The following is a 20,993-nucleotide window of genomic DNA, read 5'->3' as shown; positions in this document are numbered from 1 at the left end:
AAATAGGGGGAAAGGGAGGAGGCCCTTCAAGCCACCGCATGATACCCTAAATGTTTCCTCCCCCCCAACCAAGTTAATAAATTGTTTCCTGCTTGCTTTAATAACCAAAACAAGCCAGTTCTGTGCTTTCTTAAAGGACACGAGGCAAACAAACAATACAAGCAGCCAAGGCTTTGTGGGAGGGAACTAACTTTTAATAAGCGCCCTTGCGGGGTGCAAAATCAGTGGGGGTGGGGACATTGGGGTGGGGGTGCAAGGCCTTTCCCCCAGGCCGGCCGTGCCAGCAGCCCCCTTTCCTCGCAAGCCCTGCTCATTCTGCCAAGGGCCAGCCGGGCGTTATGCAAGGGGCGCTCGGTCCCGGAGTTCGCGTCCCGGGCGAGACTTTTGGAAGCCGCCCCAGGCGCCCCAAAGGCGGCGGCGGCGGCGGCGGCGGCCTCGCTGCTCCCAACAATGAGCGCCCCGCTCGAGCCGAGCCCAGCCGAGCAGGCAGCACCAACAAGGCGCGCGCGCGCACCGGAGACGCCTGCCAGCCAGCCAGCCAGCCAGCCACGTGACGGCGAGATCGCCAGCGCACACACCGAGGCACGGGGAGGGGGGGGGACGACGCGGGAGCGCGCACTCCCCCCTCCCTCCCTCCCCCCCGGGGTGCTTGAGAACGGGAGTCTGCGGGGGGGGGGGCTTTGGCTGGGGGGGGGGGCGGCAAGTGCAGCGCGGGCGCCGCAGCCACACAAAGGCGAGGCCGGTGCAGTTGGGGAGCTCCCAGCGCCCGCGGAGGAGGAGGAGGAGGAGAGGCGGGCGAGGCTTCAATTTAAAGTGGCGCCATCGGCGGGCGGCCAGCCGCTCCTCTCCCCCCCCCCCCGCGCCCTGGAGCCGCAATAGTTCGCCGAGCGCGCCCCCGCACCCAGCCCCCCCCCCCGTTCCCCGGGCGCGGAGCAGGAGCGCTTTTGTTGTGCTCCCGACGCCCCGCGGGAGTGGCCGCCGCGCCCCCCCCCCCCCGCCAAACAAAGTCAGCCTCCCGCCCCCCCCGAACTGGGGTCCTTGGGGGAGACATGGGGGGGCAGATTCCCTCTCCTCGGCCCCCCCCACTCTGCGTCCCGGGAGGGAGGGCACCGCGGGAGCCCCGCGCAGGCCGGGCGCGTGGCGGGAGGGCGGCGGGCGCGAGAAGTTCCTCGCTCGCTCCGCGGGGCCCGCCGGGCAGCCGCGCTAACAAAGGCGGGGGAGCGGAGCGGAGCGGGGAGCGGGGCCGGACGGGGCGAGCAGGCAGGCAGGCAGGCAGCAGGCAGGCGGCGGCACTTACCACGTGATGGAGCGGAGTCCGGGCGGATCCGGGCCGGCGGGCGGGCGGGCGACAAATGGGGAAATCACCGAAAAGCAGCCGAAGGAAGGGCTCTCCTCCTCCTCCGCCTCCCTCGCCGCCCCGGCTCCCTTCCCCTCCCGCCGGCTCCTCCGCAGCCCAGGCACGAAAGGAGCGGGGGGGGGCGATTTCGGGGCGGGGGGGCTCGCAACCTCCCCCGCGCCACACACCCGGGCAGGGGGGGGAGGAAGCCCGGCAGCGGGGAGGGAGGGGGGCCGGGGGGGCGCTCCCGCTTTCCTCCCCCGGCGGCTCTTGCGGCGCCTCCTCCTCCTCCTCCTCCCGCTGCTGCTGCAAAGGAGGGTCTCGCCCGCTCCTCTTCAAAGTGGGGCACGGCGCGCCATCCCGCCCGCCCGCGCCGCTGGTTCCCTCCTTCCCTCCCTCCTTCCTTCCTTCCTTTCCGGGGGCGCGGACTGTGCCCCCCCCCGGTCGCCCGCGGGCCCCCCCACCTTCCACCCGCGCAGCGGAGCCGGGCGGCGGCGGCCGCGACGGTGGCGCTGCTCCTGCTGCTAAATTCTGTTCGGGGGAAAAATGGCGGCCGGGCTCCTTCTCTGCCCTCCTCCCGCTCCCTCCTCCTCCTCCTCCTCCTCCTCCCTTTAATCGGAGAATGCACCGGCCAGGCAAGGCAGGCAGGCAGGCAGGCAGGGGGAAGGGAAGGGAAAGCTCAGCTCAGCGCGGGCGGCGGCGACGGAGAGGGACGCGCGAGCGCCCCCGACGGCCTCCCCGGCGCACTGCGGGACCAGCGCGGCCGCCGCGGCGGCGCTGCAGCAAGAGCAGCAGCAGCAGCGCAAGGTTGGCGCGAGGGGCAGCGGCCCGGGCAGGCAGGGCGCAGGGCCAAGGGGGCCCCGGGATCCCGGGGGGGGGCCCTTGGGGCTGCTGGGGACATGAGCGAAATAGGCCCAAAGTCAGATGGGGGAAAAGCCCGGGGTCCATCTGCCTCCCGGGCTGGCAGCCGGCGCACGCTGAAGATTAAACAGCCCACGAACAAAGTCTGCACCCAGGGGCACCTCGGAGACCGGCCCAGTCTTGGCTTTCGCACGGCGGCTGCAACCGGGCTGTCCCAACCAGGGTTTGGGGAAACCTTGGCATTTCTTCGTAGCCCTGGAGGGGTTTCCCAAACAGATGGGAGTCACTTGATTTTGGGGTATTTAAAAAACATTTTTAAACATTTATCAGGTGGTATGACCATAGGTGGTCATGTTGACTTTCATACCCCTCCCAAAATGGCCAGTGTTGGACCTTAAAGAGGTGGGGAGGGGCCCTGGGTGGGCACGTACATAGCCATGCTTTCCCCCATACTCTGCAGCATTGTGCCACTTCGGGGGTTTCTCAAAGCTTGAAAAATGTTTTGGGGGTTCTTCAATGGTGAAAATGTCGAGAAAGCCTGCCTTAGTTACATCTAGACTGGACTACTGCAATGAGCTCTGCTTGGGGCTAAACTTGAGGAATGTTCGGAGGCTGCAGCCCAATATTACAAGAAATTACACTGGCTACCAATCCGCTCCTGAGGCCTAATCAAGGCGTTGGCTTTGACCTTCAAAGGCCTACACAGCTGGGGACCCACTTATATGAGAGACTCTTCCATATATAGTCATTATCAACCCCCCAAAATGGCCAATGATGGGCCTGGAGGGGGTGGTGAGGGGCAGGGCCCTGGGTGGGCACACATACAGCTATGCCTCCGAACCTTATTCTGCATGATCGTGCCACTTCTGGGGTTTCTCAAAGCCTGAAGAATGTTTCAGAGGTTTCTGGGTGTGGAGAAAATTGAGAAAGGCCAGCTTCTACCTTGAATTAAGCTTTGTTGGTCTTAAAGGAGCCCCTAGATCCAAATTTCATTCTCCTGCTTCAAACCAACATGGCTACCCATGTGAAACAGTGCATGGGATCTGATATCTCCAGAGACCAGTAAGCCCACATCTTCCCTGCACCATACATTCCTGCACATTAGTAGAAGTGTCTAGATCAGGGGTAGTCAACCTGTGGTCCTCCAGATGTTCATGGACTACAATTCCCATGAGCCCCTGCCAGCAAACGCTGGCAGGGGCTCATAGGAATTGTAGTCCATGGACATCTGGAGGGCTGCAGTTTGACTACCCTTGCTTTAAACATTTATGCCAGACTGTTACAGTCAAAATAATATATGAATTTCAAGGTACGAAAAAGGTGGATTTTTTGGGGTTGTAGTATATGCTTTTGTGATTGGGAGCCCGCTTTATCGGAAGATTTCATGTTGACATTTCTGCCTGTAATAACAGCCACAGAGTGGCAACTCAGGTAGCAGCTTCTCCTTCTAATGCAGCATTGGTGAAGCTTTGGAATGCTCCTCAGAAGCCTTCCCATGCTAATTAAGAGGGCAGACCGAAGCAAGACGCACTTTGCGAAGATTATGTCACTTTCAGATTCAGTACAAAAACACAGTCACGAGCCTACTATGGCCCTCCGTCATGCAGAGAGAGTTCAGGTGTGGTTTAGCATGATGCAAGCGACCCCAAGGCTTGCAGGCTTGCTCTTCCCCGTCAGCCCTCCTGCACTTCCTCATTCTCAAGTAGGAGTCTGGTTGGCTGAGCAACAAGGAGCTGCAAGGGAACCACAAACCCTAGTTTGCTGCTGGAACTTGAAACAGCAAACTATGGCGTGGCTACAGCCAGGAAATGCAGGAGCGGGTGTGAGAGAAAAGGCAAGGCCTGAGCTGTCATTCATGTTAATATCGACCACGGTTTAACGTTACATTTGATCTGAGCCCCAGATGTTTGGGCGGTGGATGCAAGACCAGCCAAGAGGAATCTACTGGCTTGGGAAGGCAACTAACTGACCAATTGAAAAATTGTGAATGTCAGAAATGTCTTAACAGATAAAAGCAAATGCTACCACTTAAATGTACACATGTCTAAAAATACATTGGGGCTCTTTCTTCCTCTGCTAACGGAAGGGGACACACACCATTATACATTACATTTAAAAGGTCACGAAAAGCTTCATTTCTTGTCAAAGGCATGGCAGCAAACGGGAGCAATTATTTTTCCTGGTCAGTTGGCAACCCTATGTACAGTATACGATTTAACGAAAAGTAATCAAAAGTTTTGGTTTTACGATTAAGATAAATTGGGGAATATTGTCCTTTTGGTGAAGGTGAAAGCCACTTCATACAGATGCTGCTGTCTGGGGCAATCTTCCTGCATGTTTCAGGGAACTATTCCTTATTTAGAATTTTTTTTTTTGTCATGGAAATGTCAAAATGCGCCATCACTACAAAAACATTTAATGTATTCGAACGTATTCTAATAAGGTACTGCTAATCTTCTGACACATGTCATTTTCTTATGTGCTGCTTTTTGGCAAGCCCGCATGCAGCAACCAAACAAAAGAGACTCCATGTGGAAGCTAATCCACATAGAAAACAATTTCGCATGTACCTGCTTGCTTCAGCCTGCTGCAAGGTTGGTCTCCCCTGCATTCCTCGCAGCATCGTGCCAGAGCATGGGCTGAATCTCTGGGCAAGCAACCACACAAAAAGCTATGGCACACTTTCAACTCTCTATCTTTCAGATGTACAAATGCTGGCATTTATACACATGTACCGCAGCACGGAAGGAACAAAATAGGAGGCATGTATTCTTGAACTCTCCATGGGATGGTACCTGTGTATACATGCCACTATATGAACATCAGAAAGAGATGAAATTACAAAATGTATTGCAGCATAAATTGTGTTGAGTAGAGCTCACTCCATGCATATAGCAAAGGAGGATCTAGACATGTATATGATCTAAATAATGATTTTATGTTAGAAGTTAATACATTTTTATGCCATTGGGATTGGGGGGTTAGTTTATGGAAAGTGTACCTTGACACTAACACATCTCTAGGATTTCATTTGTAATATATCTGTAATTTTTTAAAAATTGCAATAAAAAGGGAATATCTTAAAGAGTTTTTTTAAAGGTATGTGACAGAAAACATATATGCGAAGCATAAACATGCACCAGAAAATATACATACGCAAAGTATAAACAGTCAAAAACCATTGGCTTTAATATTGCTGCAGGACTCAGAATTTCTGATTGACAACTATTGCAAAACACAGAATAAATGCCAGGAAATTTTTGATTTAAAAAAATCCAGTGCTTATTGAGAGTACGTAGATTAATACTGCCAGGGTCTTTTGAGAATTTATACTTTCACTATTTCCATGAAAGGGGCTGGATATGATATTTTCTCCCTTGGATTCACAAAAGTGTACTAGAGCATTTCAAATGGTATGTGCATCAGTAGGCACAAATTACGTTACTTGCGTAGAATTTCTGTGGAAATGACTAATGCCAACAAAAATACTTCCAAGAAAAATTCTAAACCTTGTATTCTAAACAAAAATACTATGGATTATTCATGCTATTGTCTTTCATACTTGACATAAGATGTGAGTATGAAACATATACATAAAAGCCCCCCTCAAACTGTTTCCCTTAAATGTAGAAACACAATCCTGATATTTTAATTGTGGCAGCCGCTGCTGAGGGGTGATGGATTGTTTTGTTGATATCTGAGAATCCCATTCGCTTTCAGAGTAGCTTGCTGTATAATCAAAGATGGCACAGAGCTAGAAATGTCAGCGTTTTCCTAGATTTTACAGTACTGATTTAAACTTATTGTTTAGATTATAAAAACAGCAAAATATGGAAGGTGCATTTCTTAAAGACCTAACATTCTGTTTAGACAGGGGAGGTATTGTAAAGAGAATGGATATTCTATTCATTAGGGAGGGGGATGTAAAAAACAACTGTTCTGTTTAGATAAGGAACAGGCTGTGAGCTGGACATGGATATTTTCTTGTTAATGACATGAAGAGAATGAGAGAAGAAAGGTAGCAAAGAAGGATCATAATAGGAGGGTTGGGAAGGAACACAGGGAAAATAATCTCAATTGCACATACTCCAGTATGGATAGTACCTTGTGTTACATGGAAATCTGAGCAAAAATCTATTTATTTGGGCTTTTATAGCTTAACTTAAAAGTATGCACGTGGATCAAAAGCAGTATGTCCAAAACAGCATCCCTGCAGCGACCATGAGGACACTGCTGCTATTTTAAAGTGATTTCAAAATACCAGAGCCAAATCCTGTTTGGATCCACAGAACAGCCATTTTTTTTCCCATTCACCCACAGACAGTTATACTTTCAAAGGCCTGTGCTAGGCAATTGGCAGGCTGGACCTTTCTTCCCCATCATGAGGGCATGAGCTGGCCCATATACGGAACGGTGTCTCCTCCCTCCGTTGAGGTGGACCCAGTACCTCCTTCCGTGGCTCGCCCTGTTCCCCTTCTTCTCTCCCTCCCTTATGGCCTCATGACCCAACAGGAAGAAAGCAGCAACCCATTTTGAGGTTCCTGCCCAGAGTTTGAGAACTGCTGGCTTATGGGTTTGGCTGCATAATTCCCTATATTCCTATTATTATTTTGCATGTGAGGTTTGGAGGTGGCCAGGAAGGAACTCTCACCTCCCTTAGCTTATGGCTATGATGTTAAAAAGCTTCACACATGGAGAAAAAGAAGATCTTACTATATTACATAGTACTACTACTTGTAATAAATTACTAAATTTAGACAATGCTCAGACTTATATGTCAGTTGTACAGGACTGATTTGGATGGCTGCCAGGGGGGTGGAAATGAGAGGAACAAAATTTTGGGATGTCAAGTCAATCGAGAGGGTGGGTTGGAACCATGAAAACAATATGGCTTCTTATCACACGATGTTTGGTTTAGGTCTGAGTTCTATGAAGGGGAGCCAAGGAGTATCTTGTCCCTAACCTTTGCAGTGGCTCTAAGCAGCCATGCCTCCCTATAATGGAGAGATCTGTACACCACCCGTGGCGCCATGGACTAAATAAAAGAATAAGGGGTTGTGGGGAGGAGTTAGGGCGGGACCGGTCCGGGATAAAAAATTTTGGAAATGTATTAGGAATTGCTTACTGCCTTGTATTTTTTTAAGAGGAAGCTCCTTTCAACAAAGGAAGATTTGAGTTTCTTTGATCTGGGTTTATATCATTAGGCATGCTTGTTAGCTAGTATTAATTATTGGGATCAGTCTTTGAAGTTGGAGCATCCATTCTGGGCTCCTTTGGAGGCCTGTTGTCTGGTGCCTCTTCCTAAGTGGAATGCATTAGGGCAGGGGTAGTCAAACTGGGGCCCTCCAGATGTCTATGGACTACAATTCCCATGAGACCCTGCCAGCATTCGCTGGCAGGGGCTCATGGGGATTGTAGTCCATGGACATCTGGAGGGCCGCAGTTTGACTACCCCTGCATTAGGATCTACTCTATTCCTCTTGCTGTGTCTGCAGCTATAGAACAATGGTGCATAATGTTATGACGGTATTAATTCGATACACATTTTTACATGCTATATTAACAATATGGGCCAATCTATAGCTGTTACAGTAGAACTCCTGATGACCGAGTTCAGTTTCCCCATGAGAAACTGGCTGCTTTGGAGAGTGAACTCTTTAGCACTGTACCCCAGAGCTTCCTCTCCTCCCCAAATACCATCCCCTCCAGGCTGTCCCCTCCCAAATCTTCAGGCATTTCTGACACAGAGGTGGTAACCCTACCTGAGAGCCCAACCTGCATGCTGAAACAGAACACTTACCCAGGTTTACCACCTATTGTTCTGTTTTGAGGAAATCCAGCTTGAATTGACACTTATAAGTATGTTTAGTGTTGCATCTTCAGGTTACCTGGAACTATATGTCATTTTAATGTAATTTGATTTTTCTAGGCTATTATATGGCAGATTCAGGTGAGTAGCCATGTCGGTCTACAGAAATGGAACAAAGATTGAGTCCAGCGGCACCTTTAAAACCAACAAAGTTTAAGTCTGGAGATAAGCCTTTGTATGCATGCACAGCTACATCTGTGCACCCAAAAGCTTATCCCCAAAAAATCAAACTTTGTTGGCCTTAAGGGTGCCCCTGGACTCAAACTTTGTTCTATTATTTGGCCGTGCATGCCCACAAACCTTATGGAGGTGCCTTCTAAAATAATGTCCTTATTTACTTCCAACCTAGCATACTTTTTTTGTTGTCAAGCGCAAATATATCTCTGAGCAGAGCAAAGAGCTCTGTGGGATTTCCCACATCCTGTGCTCATCGGTATTAACTTTTAAAAAGATACCCACTATGCAAAAGGAGGTTTTTCTCGCCCTCCAATGGAAGAAATGCAAGCTTTCTGGCTCAGGTCTCCTTGCACGGACCGCAGGCTTCTTGTGCATTTATCTTTTGAGACCCCCCCCCGCAAAAAAAATTCAGTTCCGGGTCGGAACTTCCACGTGCAATCGCCCTTTATTTATTAGATTTGTATACCGCCCTTCCATACCCGGGATTCAACCTTGTGCAGAAGCCCACGTGAGGCCAGGGCCGCCTTCCAGACTAACCGAGCACCCCCCACCTGCACCGGCCTGAAAGGCACCACCGGGCTCAGGCTCGGATCCACGCGGCCCCCGCGAGGCTCCACTTCCTTGCTCGGCGGCACAGCAGCCGGCCACGCGCCTCCCCACCCAGCACTAAGACACCGGCGCGGGGGCGTGACGTCAGCTTTCGCGGCGCGGCCGCTGCAAGGCCTGCTGGGAGCTGTAGTCCGCCGTCCCAGCCGCGCGGGCCTCCAGGGAGGCCGCGGTCCGCACGAGCTCTACCGCCCTCTGCAGGCCAAGCGCGGAGGCGACTCCCGCACGCGCACGGGAGGAACTCCCAAAATGGCCGCCGGCCCCGGTTGCAGCTTGCAACGCCCCCCCCCCCCGCCTGCTGCTGCTGCTGCAATGGAGCCGAGCAGGAGGGAGAAGCCGCCCCGTCGCGTTCAGCCCGGGAAACCGGCCGACTGTCTGCAAGGACGGCGGAGGAACCTCGTTGAGGCCTCCGCCCCGTGCTTTGAAATGATGCAGCGCTGCATTTATTGCAACAATAAATTTATTGCAACAACACATTTATTGCAACAATAAAACACGTGTCCTTGGGAGGCTGTCTGGAGAGGCGTCGCAAGGGACGCCCCTAGCAAAAGAAAAAGAAAAAAAGCTGGACAGGTTGCATTGAAAGCGGCCTCCAGGCGCCCCTTTTTCCTATTTTCCTATTTCCCAAATGCTATAATAATTTGCACATAGTGCTGGAATCCTAAGATTGGGATGTCAAGGGTGCAGACTGGCCCTGGATGTTGTCATAGGCAGCAAACGGGACACCGGCCACTCTGGGCTGGGGATTTCTGGAGATTCCCGGAGGTGGAGTATAATTTGGGATGCCAGCTCTGGGTTGGGAAATAGCTGGCAGCAGGGAGGGCAGAGCCTGAGGAGGGTAGGGTTTGGAGAGGGACCACTGCAAGGTACAGTGCCAGAGAATTCACCCTCCAATGCAGCCACTTTCTCCAGGTGCTCCCTGGAGGTTGACATCCCTAGGTATAATGCCCCTCTCCAAAGCAGCCATTTACTGTAGAGGAAGTGATCGCTTTTCTCTGGGAGAGCTCCAGGCTGCACCTGGAGGTTAGCAACTATCAGTAAGATGCTGGGCCATTTTCTCAGCTGGAAATGGTCCAAGCACCCAGTTGCTCCAAGTGTTAATGGAGGAAAAGGTGAGTTTCCACATTGTGGCCGCCCTTTCCCTTAGTAGTGCTCCAAAGCAGCCACAGGGTGCCTCTTCCCTGCGTACACCCAACCCAGCTGTGTAGCAGTTGCTCAGGATGCTCAGGTTAAAAAAAAAATATATCTAAGTGTAATCAAAAGTTTGAATAGAAGGGAAAACAGCTCTTTTCAAATCCAAGAGTGAGTTTCATAGTCTGATAATCTGAACAGTGCTCTGCCCGGGCCAGAAGGGAACCTATGTAATTTGGGGGAAAAACCTAATAATGAAATCAGTGTTGGGACTAGGGGAATACAAATTGGTTAAATATGTGATCTTTTTTATACCCTCTTGTTTCCCTATCTGAAAGGCTGCAGAATTTTTTTTTCCGAAACAAAAAGTGGTTTCGCCCCCATACAAGCAGAAGCGAGGGCAATATATGGCAGAACAGTTTTTATGCTTTGTCCTATACCATGACTACTGAAGAAATGGATTATTCAGATTATTCAGTCTCTTGGAATATCATTGGATTTATTTTGTTCCCAGCCCATTTTGATTGGCAGGGCATTTTTATAAGAGACTCGCAATATTTTTTTTTTAATCAAAAAATGTAACTAGTATAAACTTGGAAATAAAAATTATTCTTCCCATTAGTGTTTTAACACATCTGCCCCACTCCAGTGGGTAACCCCTGTGTTCAAAAGTAGGTTTCTGCTGGCAGATCTGTTGTACTGGTCTAGATGCCCCAAACAAAAGCATGAGTAGAGTAGCCTTGATTTCATCCCATCTAGGCTGCCAAGGTTAGACCACCAAGGAAGTCCAGGTTGCTGTACTAGAGGCAGGCAATGGCAAACTAACTCTGAATGTACAATGAAATCAGAGTCCAGTAGCACCTTTAAGACCAACAAAGATTCATTCAAGGTGTGAGCTTTCGAGTGCAAGCACTCGAAAGCTCACACCTTGAATAAATCTTTGTTGGTCTTAAAGGTGTTACTGGACTCTGATTTCATTGTGCTACTTCAGACCAATACGGCTACTCATTTGAATCTAACTATGAATGTGTTTGGCCTTGAAAACCCTACAGGATTGCCATTAAGTTGCCTGCAAACCAAAGACACTTTCCACCACGACAGCATAAGTAGCCACATTCAGAAGAGGAATAACATAAGGTTGACCCTAGACACAACAGAACTGTTAGCTGAATTCTAATATCTATAGCCTACCTGCAGTTTGCTATTACTCCCTCTGCCCTGGACATCAGGACCAATGTGACAGAAAAGGACAAAAATTATGCTTTGGTACATGAATCCATGCTGCTGAGTAAGACCATTCTGCAACCTGACATTCGCCTTCTCTATTATCTACGTTTTTCAGCAGCTAAGCACAGATGGAAGACAAGAGACCACAACCAGCATTCAGGGAAGATGATACAACACGAACTCCAAGCACAGTCTTAGTGAATGGCATGAGCCTAATTTAGCATACCACTTGCCCATGACCATGAGAATCCTAGTAACATTAATGTCCAAGTTACCTTGCTTCTCACCCAGAAGCTTCTTCCATTCACTTGTCTAACAGAGAGGCTCCTCTTGAGACAGAAAGAAACACTGGCTCAAGCTCAGACCAATTACCATTACCTTTGTACAATCCAATTTTAAAATTCACCTTGTTTTAACAACTGATGCACCATAGTTGATTGTGAAACAGGGTCAAATGCCTTTAAATTAATTTAATTTCACCGAGTTCATATTTTGCGTTTTAGGAATAACCATCTCAGCTGCCCTTTCTCACTTGTTTTACCTTTGTGATTTTTTTAAAAATTTCAGTTTGCTGTTCTGCCTGAAAGAACAGAACTGTCATATACCAATCCCCCCGTGTCATGCATGCATAAAGAATAGCAAAATCATTATACGATTAGGAGGGATGAGATCAGGAAAGTATGAACACGATGAAATGTAGCCACCTCTGAGGCTTTCCATTTGTCATATGGGATGGTACTAAGCATTTCCAGTCACAATCTTACTCAGGTCTATTGAAGGGGCTGACTCTTAGGAAAGTATTTTTAGGACTGCACTGTTAATCTGTGAATTCAGAACGTTCTATAACAACAATGCAATATTCTGTGCAGGGAGATTACAAATACCCCATTCCTCTTTAAAATATTAGGATTTGTATTTAACACAAATCTGGGGGAAAAATAAAGAGAAACAGTTGGACCTTTTGCCCCCTAATCCTTGATGCAGGGGAATAGATAGGCTACAGAGAAATCCATGTGTACAAAAGCAGGCAAGGAGTTGATTTTTATACACCATTTTTCACTACTTGAAGGAGTCTCAAAGCAGCTTATAATCACCCTCCTTTCCTTTCCCTACACAACACACTCTGCGAGGTAGGTGAGACTGAGATCTCTGAAAGAACTGCTCTGAGAAAACAGTTCTAAGAGAACTGTGACTAGCCCAGGGTCACCCAGCTGGCCGCCTGTGGAGGAGCGGGGAATCAAACCCAGATCTCCAGATTAGAGGCCACTGCTATTAACTACAACGCAAAACTGGCTCTCTCACCATCCAACCAATACTTCACAGTTCATCATCCAGCCAATTCATGACATTACAAGATTCCAAGGCACAAGTATGACCTTCTATAACAATTTGATCTGGTAGTCTATTTTTGAAAAGCTGTAGTACAGATCAGTGACGTTAGGTTCATTCCTGACTTCAACAAGACATATAGTGCTCCCAAAATAAACATATCAATGAAACGTGGGTAGATTTTTCTCAGTGAAGAGAAAATTCACTTCCAAGACACTGTTTTTTTTTGTAGCAGACTGTCACTGAAGATGTACTCATAACCCATTTCCCTTCCTGAACCTGACAAGTTGGGGACCAGTGAATCAAAATGAAACAGTTCATTTGCAGAAAAAACAAAGAAACAAGTCTTACTTTGAAGTACATTGCGGCACAATCCATGGTGTCCCGAATATTTCCAAAACGACTCACAGTACAGCAGAGTTTCTTATCTTTCCGCATCCACCGTCAAGGGTATAGCTCTGCAAATCTCTTTTAATTTGTGCAAGAAGAAATCTGGCCTCTGAAACAAAAGATTGCAAATTTGTGGACATTTTTCTTTATTTGATGATTATTTGAGGCTGCTCCACCATGAACAGCAGGCTCATAAATAAAGTATATATGACAAAGTTCAACTTCACCCATGGAGCAAGAGGAGGGAAATGGACATCAGAATTGTTCAAGAGGAGCAGGAATATAGCTGAGAGGGAGGGTGTATACTGACAAAGCTTTACAAGCAACAGTTCAGAAACAGTGATCTCCCATCATCTCTGTTAGTTTGGCTATTCATCATCACCCACTGGTCATTGTTCTGCTATCCAAGAACCAGCCAATGAGAGTTGGTTCTTCTATGCCGATTTTCTCTGCCCGAAGGAATATCAAAGCAGCTTCCATTCGCCTTCCCTTTCCTCTCCCCACAACAGACACCTTGTGGGGTGGGTGAGGCTGAGAGAGCCCTGATAATACTGAAGAAGAAGAGTTGGTTCTTATATGCTGCTTTTCTCTACCCAAAGGAGTCTCAAAGCGGCTTACATTCGCCTTCCCTTTCCTCTCCCCCCCCAACAGACACCCTGTAAGGGAGGTCAGGCTGAGAGAGCCCTGATATCACTGCTCGGTCAGAACAGCTTTATCAGGACTGTGACTATCCCAAGGTCATCCAGCTGGCTGCATGTGGGGGATTGCAGAACCAAACCCGGTTCGCCAGATTAGAAGTCTGCACTCCTAACCACTACACCAAGCTCTCTCTCTGGGTAGTTATTCAAATAGCTCTCCCCGGATCCCTTTATTGTATCCCACTTCCATAGCATGCACAGGGGTTCCAGGCAGCCACCCATCCAATTACTGACCAGTTCCTTGCCTTGCTTATCTTCAGCAAGGCTATCGCAGCATAAGCCTTCAGCCTCTGCCATGGGACTACTTGCATTCAACCTACGACAAGTAGAAATGGCATAAAATGACATTTTGCCACTGGCCTGCTCTCTTTTAGACAACTGGGATTCACTGCATAAGCGAGAAACTGGATCTCTGACCTCACTGACATTAATTCCTTTGCACAGAATATTGTTACAATGTTATGTGAATTCTAAAAAGTTTAGCTACGAAGCATGTCACTAAGCCCTGGGGGAAATGGATTAGTAATTTGCTCTTAGTTAAAAGAAATGGAGATGCTGCTCCAGAATACCACAGCAGTAGCAGGCAGCTTTACAAAAACTACTGGACCCTCCGGTTAATAATGCCTAGCTTAGGCAACCTTCTTTTGGTCAGAGTACCGAAATACTCAGCATCCACACGGTATGCCAGCAGACAAAAGAGATAAAGGAGAAATGTGGCCAAACTTGACCAAACAGCCAAACTTGACCAACAGTAAACGTGTGACTCAACAGTGCTGCCAGCCTCTCACTGGGTCTCCTCCATCTCAGCTGGTCACTGCATTGGTCTGGGCCAAGTCCCAGCAAGAGTCAGCATGTCAGAGGCTTGCATCAGTTGGTTTGTTGCAGACATCTAACCTGGCGAGCTGGGTTTGATTCCCTGCTCCCCCACATGCAGCCAGCTGGGTGACTTTGGGCTCACCACAGCCCTGATAAAGCTGTTCTGATCGAGCAGGAATCTGAGGGCTCTCTCAGCCTCACCCACCTCACAGGGTGTCTGTTGTGGGGAGAGGAAAGGGAAGGCGACTGGAAGCCGCTTTGAGACTCCTTCAGGTAGAGAAAAGCGAAATATAAGAACCAACTCTTCTTCTTCTGCTTTTCAACTAGTGAGCTGGGAGGGTGATCGGCCTATTGTCAGCCTAGTCTTGATGTTTGGGGTGAATGAGGATCACAATGGGGCAAAACACAAACATGTTCTCTCTTGATATCATAGGATTCAGATTTTATGAAACTGGTACCATGAATCAGCTGAAGTTTTAACTTCCATTTTAATGTTCCCAGCTTCAGAATTTGTCTGAGACTGGCTGCCACAGCTACACCGGGCTTTTCCATCCAAAGTTACTACAAGGTTTGCTTTTCAAGAATGAAAGTTACTACAGCATGGAGAAAGTGCTCTGATTGAATTAATGCCCATGTGCCTTTTAAATCCGAATCTTCAATAAACGGTTCTTGGGAGGAGGATTTCACAGAGATTTTGCAACACGTCAGTAAAGTTAAATTAATTTATGTAGCCTTTAAAATTTGTATCCCCCCCCCCCCGACAAGTTTGGCAGGTACATTTTTTCCTTATGAAGGAAGCACACGAGTAATGTTTGTAATATACAAGTTACTACAGACAGACTAGTATCAGTGCTCATTACCAAGCAAGGATAGTATAATCCAGGGGTAGTCAACCTGTGGTCCTCCAGATGCCCATGGACTCCAATTGCTGGCAGGGGCTGGCAGGGGCGTTTGCTGGCAGGGGCTCATGGGAATTGTAGTCCATAGACATCTGGAAGACCACAGGTTGACTACCCCTGGTCGCAAGTACTTGTGGATTTCAGGAAGACGCTGTACGAAGAGGTCAAACGTTTAGCTTGTGTGTCCAAACCTAAGCAAACAAAAGTCTTGTAACTCTGTCAACTTTACCTGTAGCATTTCAGAGGGGATAAAAAATACCAACAACCTACTTGCGGGTCCTTTGGTCACTTATAAACTACTTTTTCAGGCACAAAATGTTAAGACTTGAATGCAAAAACTCAAGAGATTCAGTAATCTGGTAACACCAAATAAATGGCTGTGCTCGAATTCTCTTTTGCTGTTGTTTTCCCCCCTTGACCTGTGGCAAAAGGGATATTGGGATACTGCCTCCTCTCTTAAAGAATTTTGTGCTGAAATTCTCCCCATTTAGCTATTTAGTCATACCTTTTCTCCTGCAAGGTGGGATTTTTGAATCTCGGAACTGGCAAGAATTTACCAGGTTGTAACCATCTTAAATGTGTCTACCAAAATCCCCAAGAAATCCCTTTGAAGCCTTTTCCCCTTATTAATGCTTCAACCTACTCCTGCACGTGCATGCATACACACACACAGAGAGAAATGCATTTCTAAGTGCACCACAGTGTGCCCATATGAGGGAATTCTAGCACTTTGTATTAGGAGTTGTCAGATTCGCCTTATTTCCCCTATTAGTGTTGTGGCATCATTCCAGTACTGGACACCCCAGCAAAGGCACATTCCCCACATCTACTTTTAAAACAGTTTAGACATCACGGGCACCTTTCTCTCACATAGGTCCACAAAGCCCCCTGGAAGCCCAGTTTCCAAATCCCCCTTGCCTTGGCAACCACGGGGAGAGGTCCCTTTTGGCCAAGAAAGCCCAGTTCCAAGAGGCTCTGGCCCCGGGGGCTGGAGGGGGAAAGCGAAGGGGTCTCGGTGCAGCCCTGCGCCCCCCAAGTCCGGCACAGGCCCCACAGGCGGACCCCGGTTGGCTCCTCCAGGAAGCCCCCGAGGAGGGGCCCTGCCTGGCATGCGGGGAGCGCAGGACCCAAGGCTGCGAAGCTGAAGCGCAGGCCGGGAGGAAGCGCATCCCATGCCCTGCCCTGCCAGCCATGCCTCGGCCGCCGACACCCTCCCATGCTGCACGGGGGGGCGGCCGGGGGGGCTCTTGGCATGCCCCCCCCCGGTGAAACTTGCAAAGTTGCTGCTCCTGCCGCGGCCCCCCCCCCAGTGCGCGCCCTCCCCCCGACGCCCTCTCCCTGCGCTGCGCTCCAGCAGCCTCCCGCCCTCCCGGCCTGGCTCCCGGCCTGCCCCCCGCGCTCTCCCGGCGAGGCCAGGCTGGGCGACCCCCCCCCCCCTCCCGCCGCTCGGCCCGGGCTGCAAGTTGCAAGGGCGACGGGGCGCCCGGCGAGTTGGCCTGCCCTCCGTGGCAGCGCGGCGGGTGCGCGGCGGTGCGTGGACGGGGAGGGAGGAGGGAGGCGGGGAGGGGGTCCCGCGGGCCTGCCCCCTCCCCTCCCCTCCCCTCCCCCCCCCCCTGCTGCCGCTCCTTGCCTGGCACTTGGGGACCCCGTCGGTGCCTCCCGCTGGCCGGGCTGCGAGCGAGGGAGCGAGCGCGACACCTACCTGCGCGGCGCAACCAGCCTTGAAGGGGGGGCGGGCCGCCCTCCGCCCTCCGCCGCGCTCATTGGCCGCCGGCAGGCCGCCGCCAGGCCCCGTTGGAGGAGGGGCCGTCCGTCAGCGCGCGGGGCGGGGCCGGGGCGGGGCCGGGGCGGCTGCTGCTGCTGCGCTCGCGGCGTCTCCCTCCCTCCTCCCTCCCTCCCTCCCAGCTGGCCTGCGCGCGTGGAGCGTGTCCTGGGCCGGGTCCTCCCTGCACGGGCACCTGCGCCACCCCTCCCCAAAAAAGCCTCTGCACCCTAAAGTGGGGAGGGGGCTGGCAGTCCCCCCAGGATCGCAGCACCTCTTCCAGCTGCAGCCCCCCAGGCCGTGCCCACCTGTGCCTCCCGCGGGGCCCGGGAGTAGTTGGGGGGAGTGGGCGGGGCCAGGGGGATTTGAGGGGCTGTGCAAGGGAGGTTGCTTGGGCAACGGCGGCCCCTGCAGCAGCAGCAGCAGCAGCCCCACCGTGGGGTTGGAGGTCAGCCCTTGGAGATGCCCACCACGGTTGCCCGCCTCCAGGAGGCAGCTGCATCTTGAAGGTGGACCCTACGTCCCTTATGCTCCATTGAGGGCCTCCCTCCAAAGAGGCCCCCCTCCTCCGCCTCCTTGCCCTAAATCTGGATCCCAAGTCAGAACTGGCCACCCTAGTGCCCAGGGGTTCAAAAAGTTGGGGCCCCCCTGCTCTATGGCATTATAGCTCCCCCTACCCAGCTATGCCTTTAGGCATTCCCCCCCCCCCCAAGGGAAAGGTGGTGATTGTATTACGGTCCAGCCAGGAAGGGCGAAGACTTTTCAGTCCATCATTTCAGCGGCTTGATCTTTATAGCTAACAAACAAAAAACTTGGACCAGAGCTATTGGGCAGACTTGTGTACAAAAAAAAAAAACGTGGGCAACCGGGATACATTTGAATTTAGGCAGGAAATGAAATTAAGGGTCCTAAGGCAGGGAGTTGCAAGAAGGACAAAAGTTGTAAGGTACTCTGTGTGTGTGTGTTTGTGTACAGTACAGCAGACGTACACATGGAATCCTCTTTTAGCCTACAGAACTGGGCATGCTTCTTAATGGTCAAGTTCAACACAGCTACCTAGCAACAAAAATCCCTCACCTTTTCTTCTCTTTGGACATCATATTGTGTTGTGAGCGTGTCTTCCAGTCACCATGGCTAAACCCTGCATGACAAAGGGAAAGGTAACGTAAGAACATAGTTTGGATCCAGGGGCACCTGTAAGATCAGCAAAGTTGTATTCTGGGTATAAACTTGCAGGTGCATACACACACACCTTCAGATACAGGTCACCAACCATTACATACAGGTAAGAGGGTGGGGAGGGTGTTGCTAGGAAGGGCTAATTAGAGGCAAGATGCAAAAGTAAGTGAACAAGAGAGCCAAGATTGGATTATGGCAATTGGTGAGCATTGTGAATAGCTGCAAGTTAGCATACAGCATAACAAAAGTTTACAGGCAGATGGGAGAACTGAATTATGTTAGTATGTATAGTGAGATAAGAGACTTATCTCTCTGTTAAGCCTTGGGGGTTGCATTTTCCTGAGTGTTGTAATAACGTATCTTAGCGATCTACCATTCAAGTATGTTTCTGAAATTCCTTTCAATAAAACAGCTATTTCTGAGTTCTCCCATTGGGTGTATTGGAAGACGGAAGTATTCTCCCGCAGGATTCTTCTGATTCTTGGGTCAGGTTTGTATTAATTTTTCCTTTGGCATGGGGTTTGTCCTGTTTGCACTATGTAGAGAATTGAAGATAATTGTTGCCATTTAATGGCACATACAATGTTAGAATGTGAGCAAGTGAATGGTCCTGAGATGTTGATAGGTTAATAGAATCATGGCGTTGGAAGGGACCTCGTGGGTCATCTAGTCCAACCCCCTGCACTACGCAGGACACTCACATCCCAATCACTCATCCACTGTAGCCTGCCACCCCCTTGAGCCTTCCCAGAATCTGCCACTCCGTCAGATGGCTCTCCAGCCTCTGTTTAAAAATCTGCAAAGATGGAGAACCCACCACCTCCCGAGGAAGCCTGTTCCACTGAGGAACCGCTCTGACTGTCAGGAACTTCTTCTGGATGTTTAGACAGAATTTCTTTTGAGTGAATCTCATCCCATTGGTTCTGGTCCGTCCCTCTGGGGCAAGATGTTGTACTGTGTGGCAGCAAAGTTGACATCTGGGTTTATCAGTACTTATGTCCATGTTCAAATTAGATGTTGTATTATTGTGAGGATTTTATTTATTTGATTTTGGAATTTATATACCGCAACTCCCAGCAAGCTGTTCTCTCAGAGCAGTAACATCAGGGCTCTCTCGGCCTCACCTACCTCACAGGGTGTCTGTTGTGGGGAGAGGAAGGGAAAGCAACTGTAAGCCACTTTGAAACTTCCTCTAATAAAGAAAAGCAGGGTATAAAACCCAACTCTTATCTTCAAAGCAGCTTACGTCATTCTCCTCTCCTGTCTTCTGTTCTCACAACAACCCTGTGAGGTAGTTTAGGTGGAGAGTATGTGACTGGCCCAAGGCTACCTTGCAGTTTCCATAGCCTGAGCTGGGACTCTACTCAATGAAAGAGTAACACTAAATTGTTGATTGTTGAATACTGATTTTTTTTAAATCACACTGTTCTATGCAGGTTTTACTGTCATACATGTTTATATTTGAGTCAGGATGTTTATTGTTCAGTATTGCTTTATAAAAGTTACAGTGTAAACTGCCCTGAGCTGAAAGGGAGGGTGGCATATAAATATAATGAATAAATAAATGTGGGCGTGTTTCAGTTTCTTATTGCTGCATTCTGGCTGACTTGACACAAGGCATAAAAAGCCTTACCACCACTAACGGCTTATTGATGGGAAAGTTTATATGTTTCCTTAAATGGATGCACACTTTTGAAATGTACATATACAAGCTTGGAACCCAAAACAAACTGTAGAAAGGGGAGGAATTATTTGGAAAATTTCCCTGGTCCAAAATCCCCTTCCCTTCCCCATAGCTAACAGCTTCATGATAGAAATTTTTTAAAGGGAAAATTCTTAAAAATTTAGGCTTAAAAAAAAAACACACACACAAATAGGATTGCCAAAGCAGAATTACAGCTCATCTCCAGATTACATAAATTATTTTATTTATTTAAGAGATTTATTCCCCTTCTCCGGGAGAAAACGACTGTTTTGGGGAAGGGGATTTGACGTAATTTCCTCTCAATTTAGTGATGGGAAAATCTATTTAAAAAAAAAATCCTCTCCCCTCCCTTCACGTCGAGAGAGCCAAATAAATGGATTTTGAGGCAATTATGTTAAAACAGGAGAAAACAACGTTTCAAAACGGCCTCAACCGGTCCAGTTAAAATAAAACAACTAAGGAGGATCCTTGAACCGATTCTGTGGAGCTATTTTCTTGAGGTGGCTTTTTTTTTGGGGGGGGGGGGGGGAGCTGAACAGCTAAAATGTAATTTGTGGCCCAAACGAGGAATTGTTTCAGCTAATATTTAGCGTCTAAGTGGGAACACTCTGAGGAACAGTCATCTGTCCGTGAAATACTGAGCTAAATCTCGGTTAGTCTGTTCAGCACAAATACTTCCCTCCTCAGAGCTCTTGCTGAGGGGGAAGGCACTTGATCATGGGTAGGCTTGCCAACCTCCAGGTGGAGCCTGGAGACCATCCCCTATTCCAGGGATGAAAGCACAGAAAAGGCAGACAAAACTGTATGAACCAGTTCTAGATACCCACTTAACTTCAGTTATCTTTTTTGTATTAAAATATTCGCTAAGGCTAAGAAAGCTTTCCCACGGACTGGTTATGTTGTAGCATTGCTCCAGAACGGACATTCCTAATATTTTTTGCCACTGAGAAACCTCTGAAATATTGTCCAGGCTTCGAGAAACCCCCAAAATGGCACAACTGTAAAAGG

The 20,993-nt window shown here is 49.3% G+C and overlaps 1 protein-coding gene across 5 annotated transcripts in view; it reads right to left on the bottom strand.

Annotated features, from left to right (window-relative positions):
• KANSL1 (KAT8 regulatory NSL complex subunit 1) overlaps positions 1 to 13,045 on the bottom strand; it is an 89,233-nt gene extending 76,188 nt beyond the window's left edge. For 2 of the 5 annotated variants that reach the window (XM_077312962.1, XM_077312964.1), the window contains exon 1: positions 1,298 to 1,889. The gene's annotated coding sequence lies outside the window, so the exon portion shown is untranslated. Of the gene's footprint in view, positions 1 to 1,297; positions 1,890 to 12,887 lie in introns of those variants that run through there. The other 3 variants (XM_077312965.1, XM_077312966.1, XM_077312963.1) reach the window with 2 other exon arrangements.
• Between the last annotated feature and the right edge of the window lie 7,948 nt (positions 13,046 to 20,993).

Source organism: Paroedura picta, chromosome 16 (genome assembly GCF_049243985.1).
Source record: "Paroedura picta isolate Pp20150507F chromosome 16, Ppicta_v3.0, whole genome shotgun sequence".
In the NCBI taxonomy this organism is placed as follows: Eukaryota; Metazoa; Chordata; class Lepidosauria; order Squamata; family Gekkonidae; genus Paroedura; species Paroedura picta.
This window is presented reverse-complemented; position numbering and strand designations above follow the sequence as displayed.